The sequence below is a fragment of the Dermacentor silvarum genome, chromosome 8 (assembly GCF_013339745.2).
Source record: "Dermacentor silvarum isolate Dsil-2018 chromosome 8, BIME_Dsil_1.4, whole genome shotgun sequence".
NCBI lineage: Eukaryota > Metazoa > Arthropoda > Arachnida > Ixodida > Ixodidae > Dermacentor > Dermacentor silvarum.
In genome coordinates this window covers 170,895,819-170,910,589 of record NC_051161.1, presented here as the reverse complement: position 1 = coordinate 170,910,589, position 14,771 = coordinate 170,895,819, and the positions used below count along the sequence as shown (strand labels likewise).

Genomic DNA, 14,771 nt, shown 5'->3' with positions numbered 1-14,771 from the left:
GTGCAAGACAGCGGGACGAAAAATTAGCAAGATAATACGCACCACAGCTTAAGGTGCACAACGGCTGATTTGACGAAACTTGAGTACGTAGGAAAAATAGACCACACTCGGGCGTCTGGACGGGTTTCGAGCCGCGAGCGCTGGCAACTCCACTAACCGCGGTGGTAAGCGCAAGTGACGCCTTGAAAATTGTCTGTCTTCATGAGTCAGACGCCCCAGTCTTGCTCCACGTTTCAAGGCATCGCATTTGAAGCGAAGAACGACGCGCGCAGTAGCAGAACACCACCACCCGCATACGGGCCTCCAAGCCAGTGACGGCAGGCGCCACTAAAAGTTACCACGTACCAAACAATCACGAATGTTCCGGCAACCTTGTGGGCCTTTTCCGCCCCATAAGGCACCGCGCACGGGGCCCTGAGAGAGGGAGGGGTGGCTTCAGAGGAGGTTGGCTTGCCGAGGCTAGCGGAATCACGTGACGCTCCCTCCTAGTATTTTTTAGGCCGGCGCTGGTGACACGCGCGTGGCACCAGCGAAGTCCAAGTGGAGAGCGCTGCTGCCACGCAATGACGTCACCAAAAAGAAAGCAGTTTAACAGAAGACATGAAATGCTAGTATTATCGTTTTGTTGTTAAATATACTTCGTCTAAATATATAGAGCATTTGATTTAATGCCGCGTTTTAAAATCGAAAATGACTGTGGGCGCCCACACATGCGTGCACGCAGCGGGGGAGGGGATCGCACGAGACGGTCTTTTCGTCGCTGTGGCTACTTGTGGCCGTGTGGTGTGTAGTATCAGTGAGTGCGAATAACGTTTCCCTTACGAAGATAATAGTGAAGCTTCGAAGGAACTGCATTGCATCCACAAAACGGCACCACATGTCGCCTGCTATGGATTGGCGGTTTCGAAGAGTCGTGTGGTGACACTGCGCCGCCGACTGCATGGTGCCGACAGAGATAATTCGTGTGTTGTAGCATGTGTCGTAGACTGTTGCTAGTTTTAGTTGTGACTGCGTTTTCCAATATAGCCGGATGCCTGTTTAACCTTCGACACCACGTTACGGTGGCTAGATGGGTAACCACGTCGAGACACTGCTCACGAGCTCGAAAACGCAGAATTGATGCGCGCCGCCGTTGGACGATCGATGTAGGGTGCATAGATATTTCCAATTATCACTTTGCAAGATAGGAGTGCCTTTTGTCGATAAACAAATTGCATTCACGCATTTCGCATCCCTTTGCGCACGCAGAAGCCTAGTCAGTCTGGCTATAGTCATGTCTAATGACGCGAAAGTCTGAACGTGAAACGTGAATCTAACAGAAAGGCATGTCCCCGCCTGAAGGCAGTCAGCAAGTGTCTGTGACGAGTTTTAAGTGACTTACACGAGGCTGGGCATTGAACAGTGTGTGTAATGCCTCTGCTTCAGTCTGGCAAGTGCCCATCCCGCTTTCATGAACCAATTGAAATGTCCAATGTATTGGTTGCTGTAGTGAGACAGCAATTCCATAGCAGCAGTGAAAATTACCTGTGGAAGTAATAGTAATGCGATGGGGTTTTGTGGTGATTGTCATTATGTAGCGTATGCATGGGAATGCAATCATTTCCACCCTGTGCATGTGTGTAGATAAATGGTTTATCTCCCGAGATTATGGGACAGCAGCTAGCTGGTGTTGTAATTATCTTCAGTGGATCTCTTACTGTACAGGCTATAACAAAACCTCTCTACTTTTATGTGCCTTCTTTTTGCAATTGTCTTCGCTCTGCAAGGAAAGCCAAGCTTCTCTAACTAAGGTGTAGAAGGCTTGTGCGACTTCAGCTGAACTTGAAGCAATCAGCAGGAGTCAAGCACATGTGTAGAGTTTTACTGGTGCATGCACCCTTAGGGGCTCATTTCTTATTGAAAACACTACCATAGCATTTTTTTCTTTCTGTTTTTAATGTTGTATGCCTTAATAACATGGTTAGAATATAGAAGTACTTCTGCAAATTTAGGAAATGTTGTTCAATGAAGGCACATCTAAGAAATGTGGGGTCCCTGACGTAATTCCTAATGCATTTTCGTACATTATTCCCAGTGGGCTCCTCAGCATTGCTATTATTTTTCAGTGTTCTCTCACAACAGGTATTGTTCCTTCATCTTGAAAACAAACGAAAGTCCTCCCCCTTTTTAAAGGTAAAAGCGTGCTTTTGTAACTATATATAGATTGATCTTCTTTACACCTTAGTCTAGTAAAATGTTAGAATACATAGTTTATAAGCATATTGTTGAATTCGTTGAATCACATAATGCCTATCTAAGTTTTAACAGGTACATTCGATTCGCCTGCACCATCTGAACCAGTTCACGAGGTGCTGCACGCTGCCATTCGTTTCAGCGGTGAAGCAATGGCGACCGCTGAACCACGCCGTTCGTTTCAAAATGTGCAGGGCTGGTTCACGATTTTGCTGCACCCACTCCATTGTCGGTGCCGCCTTGGTGCAGGCGTACAGGCGTGCGGCAGCAGCGCAGCAAACCACACAGCACACGGGCATGAGCGCCATTAAAACCCCGCTTATGCACATCTGATGTATCTATGCAAGTGTGGTGTGTTTATTTGTGCCCAAGAATTCGATCATATCTGCAGTTCAGGACCTCTCAAACTTACGCACTCTGTGCACGTTATTCGGACATAACGCCTGCACCGCCTCTGCACCTTGGCATTTGTTTCGAGTGTCGCACTGTGCCTGCACCACAATTTCTTAACTTTGCGTGAACCGCTGTGAACTGGTTCACAGGTGGTGCAGGCGAATCGAACAGACCTAACATGGCATTTTGCATGGATTTAGTACCATCTTGCCGTTTATGGAATTCACTCACGGCCTCACTTGTGCTTTTGACATTAGAATCCAGTTAGATGCCATTTTTGTTATTTTTGTTCCGTTATTTGTTCTAACTGCTGAACAAGCTGAGCATTATCCTTAAAACTCTATATTACTTGACTGCATTTCTAACTTTCTCTTAAATTGTTTGCAGTTTGTTAGTTTCAACTCGTTTGATTCTGCCATACTAGGCACCATCAGGTGTTCTTTAGGCGTCTGTGCTTGCCAACTTACAATTTTTACTTTACATAAGTGACCTTCCCAGTAACACAGAAAGTAGCGTTTGATTGTATGCTGGCGATTGTTTTCTATATCCCGAAATTAATTCTGCTTATTACTGTCAATGCCAGAATTATTCATTTTCCCAATTTTGTGCCTTGTGTGAGGCTTGGCAGGCAGTGAATGATTTCAACAAAATTGTGATATAGTCCTTCGTAAAACATACATCACCAATTATTTCTATCTATTCAAATAACAGGCTAACTTTAGACAGGGTTTTTCAATAGAAGTGCTTAGGCTTCATCTTGCCTTATCATTTATCCTTGTCAAAGCATGTTGATATTATTTGTGTTAAAGCTTTTCATGAACTACTATAGCTGCAGCGAATGCTAAAATCATCTACCAACAATGTTAAACTTCTCATATAAATTGGGCTAATATGACCTTTTCGAGAATATGGTGGAGTTGTATATGGAATGTGCACAAGCTACCAACATTAACAAACTGGAAGCCGTCCAGAAGAATGCCATTTGCCTTGTTTACAGACAGCTCGACCGTTACTTTCCCCATCCAGTCACATTTTCCTTGAATTATCAATGTCTGTTAAACTTGCACTATCGGGGTTTGAAAGCCGGTCTTGTTTGTTATGGGCTTCACTAGCTTTGAAAGGTTAAATGAAAGCTACGTTTAGACCAATACAAGAAAAGAGATAAATGTTGAGGCTATGTTTGTCAGCTTTTATTTGTTTGCTTTGCATGAAATATTTATAATTGCATTGCAAGGCCAACTAGTTTGAAAGTGAGCGCTCATTAAAGATGCCATGGGGGGCTGCGAAGAAAGATTTTAAAAATTATAGTGCCATTCGACTGAGAATTTGTGCTGTCAAATCGAGAAAGACAAGAGAGTTTTATGTGTAAAACTGTCTTTCTCAACATAATTAAAAAATTGAATTCAGATTGCAAATTAATTGCATCATAATTATTGTATACAAGCAAGTCTTCATTGCAGACCTTCCTGCACATATTTACTGTTGTGACGTAAGCCATCACAATTGGTCCGTTCGATTCACCTGCACCACTATGAACCAGTTCACAGCGGGGCACAAGAAGTTATAAAAATTGTGCAGCTCAATTAATTTCATCGGTACAGGCACAACGCGACGCTCTAAACAAATGCCGAGGTGTAGACACAATGCAGGCATTATGTTTTGCCCGCCTGAAGAGTGCCATTTATGTCATTTTGAGAGGTCCTAGACTGCAGGTATGGTCGGCTACTGAGGCGTAAGCACACCTCGCGTTGCTTAGGTACAGCAGACATGTGTAAGCATGGTTTCAGTGGTGCTTACGTCCGTGTGCTTCATTGTCTGCTGCTTTGCACCAGCACGCCTGCACTATGTTTTGCCACCGTCTGTAGGGAACGTGCAGAAAAATTGTGAACCAGCCCTGCACCTTTTGTGATTCTTTTGAAATTAATGGCATGGTTCATAGGGCACCCTTACTGTACCTCGTGAACTGGTTCAGATGGTGCGAATCGAGCAGACCTAGTGTCATGGCTACTTGGGACAATGCATGCACATTGGATACAAAGTTTGGGCTTTTGCACAGCAGCAAACATGGATTGTGACCTGTGACACCATTATGTAACACATTTTAATTATACTTCAAGAATATGTAATCACTATTAAAGTACAAAAAGAAATGTATAAGATACACATGGCTCTTCTAGATATCTTAAATGGCCACTCAATTTGTTCCATGTTCAGCATTGTTTACCAGCGACCACAAGTGCAAATGCAAATACACAGTGCAAATGCAGCATTGTGTTTATACCAGATTAAGTGAGCATTAAGACGTTGCTTAGTGAAAACGTCCCTTTACACTTCTTGCCTGCAATGTGGTCAGTGTGGGTGCAGGCCTATCTTCGAAAAAACAGAGTCTGCACTGGAGTAAGCATGTAGGCATGCATGGCACTCCATTGAAGCGTACCTTATAAAAAATAATGCAGACATGAGGATCAGTAGAATGTCAATCATGATTAATAGCCTTCACTTCATTTGCTTGATTTTTTTTCACATTGCTTGATGTGTGCATATTGTTCTTGTATATATAATTGAATAAAAAATTCAGTTGCAAGTCAATGCTCATTTTGTGTTTTCACTGGCCTTCATACTTTGTGCACTGTTTCTAGTCTTTCAATAATGCAACAACTCGCCCCGCTCTCAATTCTCCTAGCCTCAGTATGGAAGTTTAAAGTCACGCAATAGAGAAAAAACACAATGTAGCGTATCATTGGATACAGGGCCATTGCGCTATCTACGGAAATGACTGTGCAGATAAGGCCGCCCGATCTGCTCATGATGGTCTCCACTCTGCTATTATACCTCTATCCAGAACTGACGCAGCTTCGTGACGCAGAACTGACGCAGCATGTGACGAGCAAGGCTTCGTTCACATGCACGTGAACTTGCACTTGCACAGTGGAATTCGACGGAATTTACCAACGCTCACCTCCACAGCTTGGATCAGAATCTACTGCTCCATCTTCTATCAGGAATATCTGGAGCAGAGGAGACGCTTCTGTGCCACTTGTGGCTTGGCAGGGCCTTCATGAATGCTTACTCATTTCGGATCAGAATGGCCAACAGCACTACATGCGATAACTGTAGCTGCGAGGAAGCTATCGCCCACCTTCCTTGTGAGTGCCCTCGCTTCAGTGTGGCCAGGAAAGAACTTTCAAGAGCGTTAGACCTGACAAACGCCCTTTGTCGGAGGAAAGGATCCTGAGACACTGGCCGAGACCGTCCTCAGCCCAGAAGGCTTTGAAAGCATTGTTGTGCTTCTTACGGCCTTAGAGACAGACTTTAAGCAGTGCCATATTCTTTCATTTTTTTGTGCTTTTCTTTCCCCCCCCCCCTTTATTTGTAACATCTCTTTTCTATTATCTTTTATTCTCCTTACCCCTCTTTCCCCATCACAGGGTAGCCAGCCGGTCAGAACTGGCTAGCCTACCTGTCTTTCCACCTATTCTTCCTTCCTTCCTTTTTTAAAGTCATTTGTTAAAATGAGAATCCAATAAACATGAAAACTGTTTGTATTACAATAACAACGCTTTGACTGTTTGAAGCATGCAGTTTACACCTGTTAGCGCAGGAAGATTTGAAAGAGATGCACAGAATGTTACAGTGTACATTGCAATGTTGAACGGTCCTGTCTCAGCCATGAATACTGCAATATCATCATATGCATGTAGGGCTCTTGCACTGCAACTGCAAGTCAGAGACACCTTCTCCAGGGCTTTCTTATTCTATTAACTGTCAGCCTCTTGCATTCATAACATGGTTATAAATTTCTTACCTTATTTCCCATCTAAGTTCCTGCATTTCATTCTGCTGTTTATACCGAATTTTTAAGCTCCTTTCTTTGAATGAAAATTGTTACATTCATTTTGTCTCAAGGTGTTTTCTAATGTGCCAAGATTAAATATTCTGCCTTATCAAAGCTGATCCAATGGCAAAAATATTCTCAGCCATAAAGGGTGCTCATTGAGACATGAGGCACCATGTCCCACGAAACATCAATCAGTTTTATTTTTAAATAAAAGCTCATCAGTTCTTGCTTGCCAAGCTACATCTTTACACCACTAAGCACCACATGGTCTTCCAGAAAAGAAGGTTCCACAACTATTTAAATACACACATTAAACATTTTTTTCTGAAGACCTATGTTTCTTTTTTTTTCAGTTGCAAAATGCAAAGTAGGTAACGTGCAGCTTTAGTGCATCTGCTGTTGACAGAGCTGAGCTGACATGAAGGTGAAAAGACATACCTACACATATCAACACAATGTAAAGATATTACTTTTTAAAGACATGTTGCACTGGAAAGGTGAATTAAAGGTCGGCAGGATTCTCTGGTAATGTGGCACACACAATACAGCTAGGATACAATGCAGATTACTTTGCATTTACTCGTATGCTTTTTTGGTGTTTCGTGGCATAAAAGAAAGCTGCAGCATAAGTCTGCATGCCCTAGTGTCATTTGTATAATATCATCAAAACTGATTTAATTACAATTCAGTGTTCCACCAAAGTAACCATCAGCCAGCTAAGCCATTCTTGTGAGATAAGGCTTCTCGGCTTGGTCTGTGCATATGTTAGCTTTGGAAATGTCCTTTCACACAAACTTGTTACAGGAACTGTGGTCAAGAAGGCAACAGAAATTTTTGGAAACTGATTTGTCCACCCCAGTATTTTTTTTTATGGTGCTGGCTTTCTTGATGCTAGTTTGAGACTTAAGAAGTTACATCTCAGCATGCAAGCTGTCAAATTACATGTATTTCAGAGGAGCTAGACAGAAACAGCCATTTCATTATTCCCCACATAAAGGTCCAAAAGGCTCTACATGAAAACTATGAGATAAAATTGTGTAAATCCCATGCAGTGTGGGAATTGATGTTATGCAAGGTGCTTTGCAGGCTATGCAGGCTACTCTGCAGGCTACTTTGCAGGCTATGCAAAGGTGGAGCATTGCTGTCGGGTGTTTCGAAATCAACACTCGTGTGAAACTTGCTTTTGAATCGCTGTTCATACGGAGGCGACCAACAACCGGTGGGTGTGCTGCTGTTGGGACACCCGGATCTTTTCATGTGAACCACCTGGTTTTAGCGCAGATAGTGTGAGATTTGGATGACAGTGCAACGACCACGATGGCATCACGAACACAACCACATGTCTAGTGGCATAAGCTAGGTAATATAAAACTTGGGCCACTGGTTTGGCATAAAAACATGACAAGAGTAACAACCCGCATTATTCAAATCTTTTAATACTAACTATAACAAAAAATTCTATGCTTTGTTGCACCTATAAAACGACATAAAAAATCACGTACTAACATAAGCATGCAAATATACGCAATAAAAAGCACATCGCAGCATAAGCAAAATTGTGTAAAAAATCACGTACTAACATAAGCATGCAAATATACACAATAAAAAGCACATCGCAGCATAAGCAAAATTGTATTACTTATGCAATCATATTTTATTGCGGAAGCCATGAAAGCAGAAATGCCTGATAACACTTTGTTAAAGCTGAAGCAGATGTCTCGTTTAGTCCATTTCCTTCTTGGTGGAGTTTAATTTGCTGGTCATTGACGCTTGTACATATTCACATATAATTCCTGCCAGTCACAGCAAAAGCTGATGTCATTATGATTATGGCATGCAGTTTTTCAGCTCCAAGTCTTGCTGCTCTTTTTTTGGCATAGCTTCCTTCAGTTGCAGCAATAATATAAAGTTAATACGTGCTGGGCCAATGTGTAGACATTTCTGAACTCTTGCACGTCATCTATATGTTTAGTTCTCCCCTTTCTGCCCAGAATGATGCAGTTGATTTGATTTCCAAGGTTGCTTTTACATTGCTTGGAATTAAGCTTGGAAGGCAGCATTCTTTGCTCTTTTTCTGTCCTTCCCTGATTAGGCAACAAGTGAGAATACTGCTTCAGGTGGCGCAACTGTTTGCTTTATTTTGTTCTCCAAAGTAATAGCAGTTGCTGGTGCTACGAACTTAGCAAGAACCTGGTCCAGATGCCAGCAGTCCTTTCTTCGCCCTTTCTTCACCTTGGTCACAGATGTTTGACAAAGCAAATAATTGGCAGAGAATTTGCAGCTCATGCACTTCCGCTTGCTCATGCACCAGCTTCAATGCATGCAGTTTTACAATGCTTGCAGCAGTTTGCCCAGGTAACGTATTCCAGTGCCAACAAAACTTGTGTGTCCATATCAGCATCACTCCTTTCTCTGGCGTTTGGTCGGATGAAGTTCTGCAAGAGAATAATCTGCCTAATCATTGCTCGGATAGAAGACAGAGGGTGTCTATAAGTGTCTTTTCAGATTGATTTATTTTAGAGTCGTTAGAGCACGTATAGCTTTCTTGGTTGATATGGCCAAGCACCCAGGATCTTAGCCTCTGTAAAAGGTCACCTTCTGGTACACTCCAGAAGGGCTGACACTGGACGTCAGAGTGGGTGCACTGCCAGAGGAGCTGCTGAATGGTCTTTTCGCGTTTACAGTGGTCACATTTAATAAAGAAGGACTGTGAATTTGTGAAGGCTACACCGAGTCGTAGGTGGCACAGCAGTGTATTGTAACACCAGGAGAGGTTTGACATCGTAATCGCAGCTGCAGTGATAGATCAAGCCTGCACAAATGATGGTTGAATACTCTGGAGTCTTCCAAAGAGCCAGCATGATGTCATTAGAAATTCATTGAAGTTCTCTGACTGTGTCCATTCTAGAAAGCGGGATCGTGTGGGATGATATGGCAGCTTCATCAGTAAGATGCTTGCCAAAAACGCTGCAATGACCAGGCATCCACTGGATAATAACATCACATCCTTTTCCAATTATTGTGATCCTAGATTTCTGGTTTGTTTGAGATAAACTGTTCATAATTCCCATGGTGCAGTGTCACCTTGCAGGCTTTCAACAGCCGTTTTGGAATTACTGAACTCTGTCCATTTACATGGGGGTTTTCCGTTCAATATATGCAATAGTGGCATGAAGGGCGGGATGTTCCGACCTTGTAGACGTGGTCATATGCAACATTTGGAATTTAGCTTTGATCGAGCCACAACAATGACAGTGACCGTTAAATCAGTGGACGCGACCAAACCATCCATGTAAATGTGAACGAGAGGTTTGCATACACTTTGTGTAAAAGGGGTAGAGTAAGCTCCATTAAAACTGTTGATGACAGCTGGGCCTGATGATATCTGAGGCTTTTGCATACACCGTGCACGGAAGGGAGATGGTGATCTTGCAGCAGGTGCAAACATCTTTTTGAAGGGACGGCTGGGGAGTAACAATGGTTCTTGAAAATGTAGCCTGAGAGCTCTTCACTTGCAAGCAAATGAGATGGTGGACAAGCGAGATGGTAGAATGCCAAATATGTCCTCTAAGCACTCTAGTATACATAGCTACGTAGGTCGCGATTAGGTCTCTCTGAAGATGGCAATTGTGACGATTTATCTGTCAACAATTGTGATTGCGTTCCACACACAGTAGATTCAAGAAAAGGCTACCTCGACCTGGCTATATCGCCAATTTAACCAGTTGAGAGTTAAAGCTTTGCTTGCAGCTGCCTCCGTGCATGTACATATATATGGTGTTTCCCCTCCCCCGGTACAGGGTAGCCAACCGGAGAAAATGTCTGGTTAACCTCCGTGTCTTTCCTTTACCTTTTTTTCTCTTTTTTCTCTATGGTGTTTCAATTCTTCTGATTTCACTGAAAGCAAAACCACATTGATATTGCAGTAAAACACACTTTTCAAAATGCTAAATGTCTCGTTAATGGCCATGTGCTCAAGAGGGTTTTATTTAGAATTTTTTGTCCAGCATGCCATATATGTATCCCCCTGTTGTATTGACCAGGACAAAGACCATTTATTTGCATTTGCAGATGCTTTGTAATAGGGAGGCCTGTCCTTGGAAATTTAGTAGCCACACCACACATGACTTGTGTTGCAATTAAGAAAGACGTGTTCTCGGACCAAATACCTGAGCTGTGCGCACCCCACGAAGGAATGAGAAAATAACTTTTGTGGTAGTGCATTTCGCTCGCGTGTATGTGTATGTTTGTGTGCTGTTTCTTCGTTTTTTCACTTCCTTGCCATCTCACACTGAGCAGCAAATTTGCGAAGCCTGTGGCTGGGACTTCTCCAGATGCAATTAAACTTCCTCTCTCGAGAGAGAGGGAGTGGAGCTAAATGTCAAATATGTCACAGCCACGGACAATCCACTGTAGTCATAGCTCATATACATCCACACGTGGGCAAGGGTCTTGTACGCGTTTCATAATGGTCGACAAATTTTCTTTAATTAGCTTCACCGCAATACAGACCTGTTATGCGGTGAAACATATTTGCCGTGCAGTGAAGCATACCGATTGAGATTGAAAGGGCGCACTGTTCAACTGTCACGAGGCCTATAGTAAGAGTTCCTTCATTACACACGCGTGTACACGTTGTCTCCGGTCATAGTACGCGCACTGAGCCATCTAATAAGTGTACCGGCAGCCATTGAGAGGTGTTTCTTGCGTGGTTGTGGTGTTTCAAGCCTTACATTGTTTCGGCGCCTCATGAATCCTCTTGTGTTCGCGCCCTCGATCTTTACACACCCAGGCCTTCTTTTTAACACACCCACGCGCGGACAACAATAAAACTGACTAATAAACCCAGCTATTTGCTGCAATGCATAATTGTTGTCTGCAAATTGGCTTTACTGTGTTCAAAATGCACGATAAACATGCATTCTGAATGTGGCTTCGGTTATATGTGAAAAAGGCAGGAACTGCTTTCTGGTTATGTTCTTGGTCGGAGCGAAGGCTGCATAAATATAGCCGATTTTGTAATAGCTTCACGATATCTCTGTGCCGCAGTTCTTTGATAGCGCAGTACCAAACATACAAAATGCACTATATAGGCACGTCTTTTCCGAACTCAACATCTACCATTTTGACGGAGTGTTTACACCCGCGAAATTCAGCTGCGAGTTGTGTTTTGTGGCTGCTTATTTTACATGTCGACACAATTAAGGCATGTTCGCTAGTATAGGAAATAAAGGTGGCAGTCAAGAACTATTCTGCTTTCTTTTTCCGTGATCATGTCAGTGTTCTGATGGTCTAGCTATGTTTTAGGTATACTCAGAGTTGTCAGTTTATATTTCTTTGCCTAGCTGTCATCGAAAGCTTCATAGTTCGCCTTTGTGGAATATAAAATCGACGATTTATTTAATTGCAGCGTGAAACAATGACTCAATACAAACGAGTGATTCATGCATATGGAACGAAAAATGTTAGGCCTAACGTTGAGACAGGAAGAGAGCGGTGCGGATCAGAGAACAAACGGGAATAGCCGATATTCTAGTTGTCATTTAAGCGGGAAAAAAGGAGCTGGGCAGGCCATGTAATGCGTAGGATGGATAACCGGTGGACCATTAGAGTTACAGAATGGATACCAAGAGAAGGGAAGCGCAGTCGAGGACGGCAGAAAACTAGGTGGGGTGATGAAGTTAGGAAATTTGCAGGCGCAAGTTGGAGTCAGCTAGCGCAAGATAGGGTTAATTGGAGTTCACAATACTTTAAAGAAATACAACACCGCACAATTAAGTGATCGACAGTGACTGAACAAGAGAAGCCTTTGCCTGGAGTCAATGTTTGGGCAAAGGGACTTGCATTCATTAGGCCAACAACTGATTTCCACATAGCTCATCACTCCCAAGGGTCGAGGAGGATAAGCTGGTAAAGAGTAAAATGAAGGATATAGGTAGAGGAATAAGAAGTGCTTGAAGGCAAGGATTAGCTTGGGATAGTAAAAGGGGTGTGCTAAAGGTTCTTCCAAGTAGAGCCAAAAAAAAAAAAAAAAAAAAAACAGAACTGGAAATGAACCATTGCATGCAAGTAGGCATCAACCTATTGTGGCAGCCCTTTAGGAAAACCTTCTAAGGTAAGGCTTGCCCTGTCACCTCTGTGGATGGCTGAAAGTATGTCTTAATTGTTGCCCGTAATGTCCTGGCCATAAACAAATATAATCTGGAGGTTCTACTGTTTCACTTGCCTTTTGTATTTACTATGATATAATGTTACCTGAAAAGACATCTGCCTTGATGGACAGCTTTTACACTCACAAAGCCTTTGCTCACCTTAACATGCTCAGGCTTTTTAAGCACTGTGTCAATTTTATGAGCTTTTTGTCGATGAGTAACTGTTCTAAGATTTGTTATGTGCAAAATTCACTTATCTCTTGATCGTGTTTACTTGTGCAACATCTCCCGATATTACACAGCATCTAATATTTAAGACAATAGCAGTTATAGTGGACTAAGGATGACTGTAGCGACTGACAAAACTAGCCACATGAAGATATTTCACTTTTTCCATTCATACTTTCATTTCAAATTTAAGTGCTCAACGAGAGAGTTCAACATTTGAATTGGTGAAACATTAAAATATGGTCAAATACACTGGGTTACACTTATTATTGGATTGTGCCTGCATTGGAAAGAAAAGAATGAAACTGCTGCAGTATAGTAGATGGAACACCTGGCTCATAAACGAAGTCATGAACTCAAACCCTTCCTTTTTTTTTTCTACAACAAAGGTTCTTTTGTAAGATCCTTTCTGATGACTTAACTCTGCCACGCTAGCACCTATGAGTGATATATATGACGGCTAAATTAGTTTGTGGTACGTTTTGATATTTTAAGCTTGTGGTTTTTTAAATATATGCATTTGAACAGACTTAAAAACTTACGGTGGTGCAGCTTTGCTAATGTTCACTTTAAAAAGTTATTCCGTTTCAAGGGTTCATGGCAACTCTATTTTTAATAATCAGTATGTTGTGGCAAGATAAGTGTATCAACGACCATCATCTTGCACTCATTTCTCTCCTTCCAAGTTGAAAAAGACAAAAAAAAGAAAGAACCATGCTCACTAATAAAAATGTGTTGCTTTTAGTGTATACTTATAACTAAACACGTCTTCTAAACATACTAATATGACTAAAGACATTACATCATGGAGCCCTTCTGGTTGCCTGAAATTTTCGAGAACTATATCAATATGAGTGCCCTTTCCTTTGTATATGTTCGAAGTAGTACTTAATGAACGGAATTGTGGAAATTAATAGGCCAGTGCTGATTGATGCTAGTAAGCTAATAAATCCAGTCTGCAGCTCCTTTTTATAAATTTTGATGTATAAAAAAAGGGTAACATTATGAACCTGATGATTAAGGAGTCATTCTAGAGAGAACCTGGTTCATATTTGTTTGATGGTCCGAACAGGAGCCAGAAATTTCAACGATGTCACTTGCCAATTCTTAATGATGTGTGGGCATGTCCTACATGCATTATTCTTAATCTGCAACTGGCACCATTAAATCTATCTTCAAACATTAAAATAAAACATGCAGGTACGTGGCTGTGTTAAGACTTGTTCATTATTGCCTTTCATTGAAAGCTATGACCTAAACTCTTAACAGTATTTTGTCTAAGCATGTGACTTTGTATTGAGTTGAATTATTAAATGAACTAGTCTACCAAAGGCTTTTTTTATTATATTCTACTAAATTATTCATTGTTTCTTTGCAAAAGCTACCCAAGATTTTTCATTGCATGCCTTGCATTCTTAGACTTTGTCCTTGCTGTCTAGTTTTGGAATTTCTGGCATACATATTTCAAGGGTGCTTTCTAGCAAGATTGGTAGACTTGGTTTTCCCTCAATTGTACAAACAATACTTACCAGACGTGCAGCTTGTGTTCTCCTACTTAATTCTGAAATGAAATCCTTGTACACTTTGTGTGGGGTGTTTAACCCTTTCCGTGCCTTCAACGAGCTGAGTTCATCCATGGACTTTTTGGTAAAAATGGCCAAAGACGAGCTCAGCTTATAAGCAGTACTTGCATTTTCTAGCAATGCCATGGATAGCCAAAATTTGTCTCAGTGCTTAATCAGGCTTTTGATTGATGGCAACGCATAATCCATGGGACAGCGGAAGCAGAAGCAAATTCTTTCCGAGGAGGTAAAACATGTTGGCAACTGGGGTTCTAAAAATACTTTGGGCCTTTTGTCAGAATCAAAATAATTCTGGGGTTTTATGTGCCAAAACCAGGTTAGAATTATGAGGCCACCAAAGTAGGG

General features: G+C 42.0%; 1 protein-coding gene across 2 annotated transcripts in view; it reads right to left on the bottom strand.

Annotated features, from left to right (window-relative positions):
* The window catches only part of LOC125947608 (uncharacterized), a 386,033-nt gene that overhangs the window by 165,675 nt on the left and 205,587 nt on the right, over nt 1-14,771 (bottom strand). The gene's annotated exons all lie outside the window — the stretch shown is intronic.